Source organism: Gossypium hirsutum, chromosome A13 (genome assembly GCF_007990345.1).
Source record: "Gossypium hirsutum isolate 1008001.06 chromosome A13, Gossypium_hirsutum_v2.1, whole genome shotgun sequence".
NCBI lineage: Eukaryota > Viridiplantae > Streptophyta > Magnoliopsida > Malvales > Malvaceae > Gossypium > Gossypium hirsutum.
Genome location: NC_053436.1, coordinates 7,639,489 through 7,651,613, shown reverse-complemented (window position 1 = coordinate 7,651,613; position 12,125 = coordinate 7,639,489). Strand labels below are relative to the sequence as shown.

The 12,125-nt window shown below is 37.3% G+C and overlaps 1 non-coding gene across 1 annotated transcript; it reads left to right on the top strand.

Moving 5' to 3' along the window:
- Nucleotides 1–11,714: 11,714 nt before the first annotated feature.
- Nucleotides 11,715–11,821, top strand: LOC121212863 (small nucleolar RNA R71). Its single transcript, XR_005908235.1, has one exon. It is a non-coding gene; the product is annotated as a small nucleolar RNA R71 (small nucleolar RNA).
- The last annotated feature ends 304 nt before the right edge of the window (nt 11,822–12,125 follow it).

The following is a 12,125-nucleotide window of genomic DNA, read 5'->3' as shown; positions in this document are numbered from 1 at the left end:
TATCCGGGCTAAGTCCCGAAGGCATCTGTGCTAGTTACTATAATGGGACTAAGATCCGAAGGCATTTGTGCTAGTTACTATATCCGGGCTAAGTCCCGAAGGCATTTGTGCTAGTTACTATAACCGGACTAAGATCCGAAGGCATTTGTGCTAGTTACTATATCCGGGCTAAATCCCGAAGGTACTTGGGTTTGGAAATGAGCGATCTTGCTGTAATAACTTCAATTAATACGCTCATAAATCCAAACGATAAGGTATGTTTCGTATATGCATTGGAAAGGTTGATTCCTTTTAAATAGTATTCGCTCAATTGATTAACAAGCTTCCGGCCTTTAGTCAGGTTTGATCCTGAGTGTATGAATATAATGGTTGAAGCGTGAAGTAAACATGATTTTGGGAATATGCGTATATGCAATTGTTTATTTAGTCATACGAACGCTATACCTTAGTTGTAAATAATTTCATTACTTAAAACTTACTAAGCATCAAAATGCTTATTCTGTTGCTTTAATTCTCTGTTTTATAGATTTTGTTCGTCCGCTATCGGACTCGGGAGTGTCAAAGTCGAAGTCGTCCACACAATCTAAGCCCCTTTGGTACTCTTTTAGTTGAATTTTGATAATGGCATGTATAGGGCTGACCTTTGTTGTTAATTAAGTATCTTTTGGTAATGTATATTCGTATAGCCATGCGAAAATGGCTTGTATATTTTGAGTATAACATTATGGTCATTTTGTATATATGGTCTTATGATATGGTTATTAAGTGGTGTGGAAATGTTGGTAATGATTAGCCATTGGAATGGCCAATCATGGTTCTATTGGTGCTACGTACGACATGGCTAATCGTGATTATACTTGAAAATGAAGTATGTCAATTTACTAATTGATTCATGGAAATTATGAAATAGGTAAAATTTACCTTAGAATAGATGCTGACAGCAGCAGTGATGTGAATTTGAAAAATCATTAAAAATAGTAGGAATAAAATTAAATAGTTAATAAATTATGTAATCGAATCTTGATGAGTCTATTTTCATATGAAAGAAACGAAACGACCATATGATCTGTATTTTATGAGATGTTTAAGTTTTCGTGAAACAGGGCTAGAGCATTTTCTAGATCCCCTATTCTGATTTTGGAAATTCACCATAAATTAACCAGAGACAATTAGCAGTCATTCTTTATATGTACAGATTCCTTTTTGAGTATATTTTCATTAGAAAGAAACGACATAAGTATTGAAGCTCTGTACAGGGAGATATCTAAGTCGTAATGCATAAAGGTCAAAGTAGTCAAACCCTAAAACAGGGGAGACTTTAACTAATAAACTGTACTAATTGGCCTGACTAAAAATTCTAGAAAACAATTTTTAGATGGATATATGAGTCTACTTTCAGGAAAAATTTACGAAATCAGTTTTCGAGTTTTGGAACTCGAGATATGATTTTTAAAGTGGCTGTGATGCAGTTAGCCAGCTTGCCTGGAAATTTCGAACTGAACTGTGTAAGTAAATGAATTAATTCCGTTAACACCTCGTGTTCGACTCCGGCAACGGTCTCGGGTACAGGGCGTTACATTAAGTACCAAGCTCTCCCTAGATCCAATCCTAGACATGCATATACCCGTTGCCACATCTTAACCCTATGACTTGTCCACGGTCTCAATTAATTAATTAAGTTTTATCCCTACATACATGCATATGGCCCATTGGGCCCAATCTCATTTATATGGCCCATCTGGCCCAGTTCATATTCTTATGACCCAATAAGCCCAATTTACATTCATATGGCCCATTAGGCCCAGATCATATCATACTCATGCTCACATACAAATTTCCTAACACATAGCATCACTTAACAATCTTTGCCTATTATGGGCCCAACAGCCCATCAAGCCCATTTATCTCATTCCGGCCCATTTGGCCTATTCTCAACCCAAGTCTACAGAATCGCCCGTGGGGCTCAGGCAACTTATCGGTTTCCTCTCCATGAGTGTTCGCGCACTCATGTGACTACCGTAGCCTAACTTTCGGCTTTTTGGCATTTCATCTTTTCGGCTTTTCAGCATTTCGACATTTCGGCTTTTGCCGATTCATTATGTGTGTGCAGTGAAGGTACACACTTGGTAGGAAAGCATGCTGCGATTTCTTTAGCCCAAACCTACAATCAATATCACTCAAAGATTAATCTCGCATACTTATCGAATACTTAACCACAAGCCGGAATCTCACCTTAACCTTACCTTGCGCGATAAGTATAACAGCCCCTTCACTAACCACGATAAACTCCTAGATTTGCACCAATCGTAACTATTAAAACCAGAATAATAGGTGACTCATAGCCAACACAAGTTCCTTTACGTTACACTAGATTTGACCGAAGTAGAAGGAGTAGTGATTGCACCAAGGGTATTCGGCCAAAGAGGTTCAGCCCTTTACGATTTTGCATGGAAAAAGAGGGTTATTCGACTCCAAGAAAAAAGAAAGAAAAGTCAGCAATGAGGTAGAGGAAGAATAGAATTCGGCACAATGAAGGAGAAAAAGAAAAGAAAGCTAGAGGGTTTTTGACTTTTAGAGAAACGAGTTTCTGGTAACAAGGTGAAGGGAATTCGGTCATTAGCTTTATACCCTAGCATTCAGCACCTATTTATAAGCATTATAGCCGAATTTTTCCATGCCCAATTCCCCATTCGGCTCCATCACTTCTCTCTTCTCATCTCCTCGTTTTTCTCTCTAATAACTCCTTGATCCTTTCCTTAAATTTCTCTCCTGAACACTTCCCTTAGAGTCTATTTTCACGCCACTTCCATCCTTCTAGAAGGTCAAAATTAAGCTTCTAAAAACACTAAGCTAGGATTCGAACCTTGGACTTCCTTGCCAGCTATTAACGCCACCTACCTACACTCTAAGTGGCGTCACTTAACCACTACTCTACTAGGCTTTTTTCTGCTATTTTCCCCTATCTTTATTTAAAAGCCCAACTACTTGCCAACCCTGATTCTTTTAATAATTAACTTATAATTTCTTCTACCCCTTAACTCGAACTCAAACCTTGACCAAGACCTACCTCTGCGTAATTAGCAATTAACCATAATTATTAAGCGCAAAAAGAAAAATTCAAGATTTCAAGATTTTTAGATTTCGGGATTTTTGGGGCGTTACAACAATAGAATTCATTACCTGCCAGTCGATCTAACATTTGATCCATCAAGGCAACAGAAAATGGTCCTTCCGAGTGGCTTTATTCAATTTTTTATAATCAATACAAATTCTCCAACCAGTAACAATTCTCATTGGAATCAACTCGTTACGCTTATTTTGAATAATTGTGATTCCACCTTTCTTCGACACACACTACACTGAACTTACCCACGAACTATCTCGAATATCAGTTATGGTCCAACCAATTGCTTTCTTAAATTTCTTTAGAACAACAATTAGTTGCTCCTCCTGAACTTTCGTTAGTTCAGCTGAAATAGTCACTGGTAAAGTAGAACCGTCACCTAAATAAATGTATTTCAAATAGGAAGGAAGTACCTTTAGTTTGAGATTAGGTGGTTCTTCAATTGACAACTTGGGTTGCACAAATTCTCTAACTTTTAACTTCAATGGTTCAAACTGTGTGGATTGAATAAAATTTCTTAGATTGGCTTCCATCAAAGCCATTTTTTCTTTACCTTCTTCATCCTCCAAAAGGTCAAGATATAAAACTTTCTCCAATGGATCTTCTTCAAAATTGCTTTCTATAGAAACCAAGGTTTCTATCTCTTCCACAAATGAACACTCTTCTGTTGAATCGGGAAACTTCATCGCTTTATGAATGTTAAAGGTTACCTGATCATCTTGAACTCGCATGGTAAGTTCACCTTTCTGCATATCAATTAACATTGCTCATGTGGCTAAGAAAGGTCCCCCAAGGATGATCGGCACTTCCTTATCTGCTTCAAAATCTAGGACAATAAAATTAGTAGGAAAAATAAATTTATCGACTCTTACCAAAACATCATCGATCTTTCCCTCAGGGTATGCTAAAGAATGATCTATTAGCTGAAGCGTCATAGTTGTAGGTCTTACTTCACCTATCCCAAGCATCTTGAAAATAGACTTAAGCATCAAGTTGATACTCGCTCCTAAATCACACAAAGCTTTACCACAGTGAGATTCACTAATGTTATAGGGTATAGTAAAGCTTCATGGGTCTTTCAATTTCAGAGGCAGTTTGTTCTGCAGGAGCGCACTTGTAACACCCCTTACCTGTACTCAAGACCGGGACCAGGTATTAGGAGTTACTAGACATATATTCAAATATTTTTGAGAAATACGAGTTATAAAATTTCATTCCAATTTGAAACCAATCCAACAACATCTTGGTGTCCCTATTATGGGCCTACGAGACCCTAAACATACATCGAGAATGGTCCAGAATCAAGCCGAGAACTTGAGAAAGCTCCTGGAAAATTTGCTAAGTTAAGCCTCACACGCCAGTGTGGAGGCAATGCACGCTCCCGTGTGCTTTGGGACACGCCCGTGTCCCCTAACCATGTGGAATTTATTGAATGTATTTCTCATATCGAACCTACAGAGGCATACACACAACCAAGCACACGCCCGTGTGGTCGCTCATGTCCAAAAACTCAAGCATTCTGTTTATGACGTTAGCATGCATTTAGGGGCACACGGCCAAGACACATGCCCATGTGCTAGGCCATGCCCTTCACATGGTTGAGACACACGGCCAAGCCTCTACCCTCGTGTTTACTACCATGCATTCTGACATAAAATTTTTAGGTGCAGGGGACACATGGATGGACTACACACCCATGGGGCTATCCGTGTGTCGCATACAGTCTAGACACACGCCCATGTGTCTACCCGTATGGACCTTATTGGGCTATTTTCCAAGCCTTTGGTCACCCTCTAATATTCATATCCACTTATAGTTTTCAATAACACCTAACATGGTCTAATTATACTCTTAAATGACCTTAATATACCTCATTACATGTAAACCTCATCTCATCGGTTTTTATACATGCTAGGTATCCCTTTTATATTAAGGATTTCCATGACTTATAACTCAATTAAGCTTGGCTCGTTATCGTAACTCATTGCCAAATTATGGCCTAACCACCCCATGTGATTTGGTCATATTGCATATGACTAATTGTAACACATCATATTTAATCATCACAAGAACATTGGAACATAATCATGCACAATTTGGAAGGTCGTAACCTACAACAAAATAAGCCAATTCCTATGGCCATATACAAGTTAATATGTATACTTTTATAGGCCTTCATATTGGCTAATCATATGACACATATAACAAAATAACAAAAGCCCTATACATGCCATTGAACAAAACAAAAGTATCTATATACCAAAGTTAGACAAGATGATAGTGTGTTGATCCCCAACCGTCTTCCAATCTTTACGAGTCCTCGAGCTTTTTAAGATAGGGAAAAGAGAGGAGTAAGCATTTACATGCTTAGTAAGCCCGAATAACTGGAAAGTGAACTTATCGATTAATTAGCATACATCCATATTAGGCATTAAAACCAACAAGCATGAAATAGTTTCCCTATCACATGCACTCAATCACCAAGTTAGTCCCATAACAATACATCATATAAATTTTTCTTATATGAGCTCATCAGCCAACAATTTCATTTTTATATCTCACGTTAATCCCATTGTGCTTCTTAGAAGTCTCGATGGATTATCCATTTACCGTCCAGTCATAAGAGCAATCATCTCAAGTACGCACTCCCGCAAACCTCACATCTTACGACGGGATTACTAGTCCAAGCTAAATCCACTGCAATGTAAACCCATGGGTGATGCCAAGATTACCAGTCTAGGCTAAATCCCTTGTAGTGACAAACAGCCGTAATGAGCTCGGATCTTAATTACCAGTACAGGCTAAATTTAGATACTAGTCGAATTACCCGTCCGGGCTAAATCCACAATGCACACATATTCTTCGGGGCACTTGATCACTCAAGGAACACCCGACCAGGATAGATTCCTCCTATATTTGAGATCAACGGATTACCCGTTCGGGCTATATCCTTTTCTGCAATATATGCAGGATCTCAAGTAACGTAAGCCATGGTTTATCCATTGAATTTCCCTTTTCGACTTCAACCGGGACATTTATTATCATTTCATTATTATTAACACATTTCATGGATTTTCATGCCATCTGATACGTGATTTTCGTGATAGGTTTTAAATATTATGAAACTAACTATTATCACGATGAAGGCAAGTGTACCTATCGAACAGTAGTATAGTTTTAGCAAGACCGGATTATCGAACCCAAAGGAACTTAAAGTACTAGTATTGACTGTCTTTTTATTATCTAGCCTAAGAATAATGGGGTTTGTTTTTAACTAAATAATTAACTAACTAAGAATTCACAGGAAATAGAATTGAGGGATTTACTTTTGGAAAAATGATTGAATGAAGACAATACCTAAGGAAAAACCCACCTAGACTTCACTTGTTATTCTGAATCTGAATGGAAAGATTTATTCATTTGACTTGATCCGTAAAAATCCCTAAGTTATATTATTATCCCTCTCGAGACTAACAACGTCTAACCCTAGGTTGAATAATTGGAATCTCTTTCTAATTAACTCCCTAGGGTTGTATTAACTCGATCTATGGATCCCCTTATTACGTTTCACACTAATCCGAAAAAATCTTGTCACCCTATCTCTAAGCACGCAACCAACTCCGCTTAATTATGACAAATGTACTCTTAGACAAGGTCTATTCCTCCTCTAAATAAGAGCTTAACTTGAATCAATATCCTGGAATATCAAGACAATAATTAAGAACACATAATTAAGAACAAGCCAAATATTTATCATACAATTCAGAAAATAATAACAAGATTCGTCTTAGGTTTTATTCCCTTAGGTATTTAGGGGATTTAGTTCATAACTAAAAAGGAAAACATCCTAGAAGAATAATGAATGCAAAACATAAAGAAAACCCAAAAACTCCTGAAAGGAAATTGAGGGGAGATCTTCAGTCTTAATGATGAATCCAACTTCTGAGATGGATCAATCAACTTTCTTCGAGTAATTCCTTCCTTTCTCCTTGTGCCTCCCCCTTTTCTCTTCCTCTAAGGTGTATTTATAGGCTTTGGAATGCCTAAGAACCCTGAAAATTGGCCTTTTCTAAATTGGACTAAACTTGGGCTCAGTAAGGACACGCCCGTGTGCGATTACTTTAGGCCATGGTCAAGCCTGTTAAATAGACACGGGCACGTGGTCCACCCATGTGAGTCGTGCTTCGATTCTGGCAAATTGACACGGCCATGTGGTCTACCCATGTGAGGAGGTCCAGGCCGTGTTGATTTCGTACCTTGGCCCATTTTCTCCTTTTTTGTCCCGCTTCTCGTTCCTTTTGCTCTCCTATGCTCACCTAAGTATAAAACATGAAATTAAGGCACTAGGAGCATCAAATTCACCAAATCTAAGGAAAAATCATCCATAAAATGTGTTAAGCAAGGGGTAAAAATATGTATAAATTACAGTTTATCAAATACCCCCACACTTAAGCATTTTCTTGTCCTCAAGTAAAATTCTCAACTCATAATCAAAATAAATTCTTCCCAACTTATAATCTATATCAAAAATATCTCAAACTAATTCATGAGTAGTCGTACATTGAGAATTCAACTAAAAGAACATTAGAGCTTCAAACATTCCAAGTTGAGTATTTAATCATGCAAAACTTAGGCATCTCCCCTTATCTAAGTGGTTACCTCGATTCAAAATCGCATGGAGTTTAACATCCTTACTAAAGATTCAGTCGAATCACTCAAAGTGTTTAAGGACAATGAAAGTAGCACTCATCAGTCAATATGAAAAGATATTACCATAGGCTTGCATGGAAATCAAATCTCCACTACTATAAATTGATATAATACATCAATCAAAAGGTCATTAGAGGGTTGTAACGAGGCTTGGTTAGGGGGGTGTGGTCACAAGCTGAAAGAAAAAGTTAGAATCGAGATTGAATTGAAAAATTACCTAACTAGAAAAATGACTAGTCATCAATTACGTACAATAGAGCTTTTTTCTCAAAATATGGAATATAACTTCTTTAGCTCAAAAGATCACTACTACAAATATGTATACATGTATTTTTTTCTTCTTCTTCTTCTTCTTTTTTTAAGAACAAGCAAAATAAAAAAATAGAATAAAACATAGCCAAGCAACTATTCCAACTCAAATCTCGACAAAAATAGAGATCAAATTAATTTAAGGAATTTCAACAATAATGAGTTATAGGTTAATATTGAGGGTAAGTCAATGAATGGGTTGTTAGGCTCAAGGGGGTTCACTAAGGGTTAATTGTGAAGGTAGGCTTTTCATGGCATGAGTGGGTTAATCCTAAGTGCCTTTATCATCTTGACATATCAAATCAAATGGCATGGTCTTGACATGCATAATCAAGCAAGTTCTAGAATAACAATTCAATACTGACGCACTCATAATGAAAGTGAGCATCAAAGAAATAATAGATGCTCTAAAGGCTCCAAATCTCACAAAAATTATGGCTTTTTGATCTTTAAACTTGTGGATTTCAATTCAAGATAATACCTAAACTTGGGGAAATAACTTAAAATTTTTAAATTCTTAAAAATAAACTTATCATGCTTAATTCTTCAATGTCTTAAAATTTAAATAATCAATGCATGAATACCTATGTTTTAATTCAAGATATATCAATAAAAATCATAAATCAATCAAAATTTAACCTAAACATGATATGAGAGCTTTTCAAGAGAAAAAGGCAATCATTCAGGGATTTTTCTGATAGTGAAATGAATACCCCCACACTTAAGATGTACATTGCCTTCAATGTACAAAGATAGATATATAGAAAAGAATATAAAAATAAAATAGGGAGAGAAGTGAAACTTCCTGAGTGATGAATGAATTTCCTTGAACTGGAGGTTTGGAGAATAATCAGCGTGTGGGTGGAAGAGGATACCCCGGCGGTGGTAGGGGTTCATTGGACCATAAGTCCTGCGCTAAAAGAATATTATATCTGGTGGTAGCTATGGTTGTGGTTGAGCAGGACATGGCAGTCGTATGGAACCTTTCCCAGTGGAGTTTCAATTTCCTGAGTAATAGTGAAATTTGGAGCTCTTTATAACTATGAGTAAATAAGGAATTTTAAAGCATAATTACTCGTAATTAAATAGCCGAAGAATAGAAATTGTAAAAACTTAGGATACAATAGTATTAAAAGGAAATAAAATAATAAATAATAATAATTTCAAAATATAGAGATGAAAATAAAATAAAATAATCCTGTGTGTATCGTATTTTTCTAAATTATGCGCATTGGTGTACACGGCTATGTTGCATGGCTGTGTCAATCTCTGTTCGCTTCTCCTACGCCCGTGTATGTAGTCCCATGCCCATGTTAATTTGACAGGTTTGGCCACAGTTTCAAGGCACGGGCGTGTCGCACGGCCATGGCGATTTATCATAGCCCGTGCTGAGTAAAATCTTTGCCCTGTTCGCACATGGCATAAGGCACGCCCATGTTCTAGGCCGTGTCTGTGTGGGAAACCTGTATTCAAGAGCTACGTTAGTAAGTTAGGTGTTAAACACTAAAATTTAAAGAAGTTAATACAATTAGTGCTCGGGTTGCCTCCCGAGAAGCGCTTATTTATGGTCTAAGCTCGACTTACCTCTCCATTGAATGGTCATGGTGGTTCGAGGAGTTTATACTCCTCATTCCTGCTATTATTCTTATCAAAATAAGGTTTTAGACGGGTGTTGTTTACCTTAAAAGTGCCGAACTTGGGATGACTTACCTCGACTATACCGAATAGGAAAGTGCTAAGTACCGTAAGAGGCACTTCTTCATTCGGTTTGATAGAGACGATGTGAGAAATTGCGGAATCTAATAAAACTTTATCTCCAACCTTAAGTTGATTTGGGAAGGTATTGAGGTCGTTCTGGTGTAGTTTTGGTTTATCGTGGGTTCTCAGTTTATGCGTCTGCCATTTATCTAGCTCCTTGATTTGTAGCCTTCGTTCTTCATGAGTAGGCCCTTTACTATTTCTTGAGAATGGCTTATGTACTTCCTTCAGACCCGTTTCTTGCAAAGTAGGATGCACCATATTGTTAGTTTTAGTAGAATGATTTAGACGATCACCTTCAATTTCTGATATATTGTTAGAATTGCGAGCTTGAAGGGTAATTGTTTCGTCTCCCACACGAAGTGTGAGCTCACCTATGCCAACATCAATAATCGTTTTAGCAGTTGCTAAAAATAGCCTTCCTAAAATCAAATGAGTGTTGCTATCCTCCTCTATGTCTAGAACAACGAAGTCAATGGGAAATATAAATTTATCGATTTTAACTAGCACATCTTCAATAATACCCCTAGGAAATCTTATAGTTTTATCTACTAATTGAATGCTCATCCTTGTCTGTTTAGGTTTCCCAAGACCTAGTTGTTTAAACATTTTGTAAGGCATGACGTTAATACTAGCCCCTAAATCAGCTAATGCATTATTAACATCTAAACTACCAATTAAGCAAGGAATTGCAAAACTCCCTAGATCTTTCAATTTGTTGGGTAGCTTATTCTATAGAATAGCTGAGCAAACTGCGTTTAGTTTCACATGCAAAGCCTCGTCCAACTTCCGCTTATTTGCTAAAAGCTCCTTTAAAAATTTCATTGCATTTGGAATCTATGATAGAGCTTCAATAAACAGTAAGTTAATGTGTAATTTTTTTAAGAGTTTAAGAAATTTACCAAATTGTTCATCTGAGCGATCTTTCCTTATCGCGTTGGGGTATGGTACATGATGTTTGTATTCTGTACTTACCGGTTTCTACTCATTGTGGTCTACCTCACCTTTACCTTTGCTTATCTCAGTTTCTTTCCTTGGTTCTTCTTCAGGTGTGGCTAGCCCTTCCTCATCTTGACTAGTAATCGTGTTGAGTTGCTCCCTTGGGTTAGATTTTGTGTTGCTTGGCAAGCTACCTTGTGGTCGTTCAGAAATCAACTTGGCAAGCTGTCCAATCTGAGTTTCGAGCCTTTGGATCGATGCTTGTTGATTCTTAAGTGCTGTTTCAGTATTCTGAAAATGAGTTTCTAACACCGATATAAACTTTGAGAGAATTTCTTCAAGGTTCAGTTTCTTTTCCTATTGGTAGGGTGGTTGTTGGTTGCCTAAAGGTGGTCTCTGATTCCCTTGGCCTCCCCATGAAAAATTTGGGTGGTTCCTCCAACCTGCATTGTAAGTATTGCTATAAGGATTATTTTGAGATCGAGAATTGTTACCCATGAAATTTAACTGCTCGTTCTCCATGTTGTGGCCATAAGATGGGTATTCTGAATTGCTCGATCCACCTCCACTTGCTTCACACTGCATTACTGGGTGAAGCTATGAAGAACTAAGAAAACCATCAATTTTCTTATTCAAGAGTTCTACCTGATTAGAGAGCATGGTGACCAAATTAATGTTATAAACACCGGTTGTTTTTGTTGGCTTTGTCCTTATGACTTGCCACTGATAGTTATTCAGTGACATCTCCTCTATAAACTCATAAGCATTTTTAGGTGTTTTATTATTGATGGTTCCGCCAGTAGCTGCGTCATCCATTTGTCGAGTCGAAGGATTCAGGCCATTATGGAATGTTTGAACCTGTAGCCAAAGCGGTAACCCATGGTGAGGGCACCTTCTTAGTAACTCCTTGTATCTCTCCCATACATTGTAAAGAGTTTCTAAGTCCATCTGCACAAATGAAGAGATATCATTACGTAATTTGGCCGTTTTAGCCAGTGAAAAATATTTTAATAGAAATTTTTTGGTCAAATGTTCCCAACTAGTGATTGACCCTCGTGGTAATGAGTTCAACCACTATTTAGCTTTGTTCCTCAATGAAAAAGAGAATAACCGAAGACGAATGGCATCGTCAGAAATGCCATTAATTTTAAATGTATCGTAGAATTCCAGAAAATTTGCCAAGTGAGTGTTTGGATCCTCATCCTGCAACCCACCAAACTGAACAAATTGCTGTATCATTTGATTAGTGTTAGGTTTTAGTTCAAAATTATTTGCAGCAATAGCA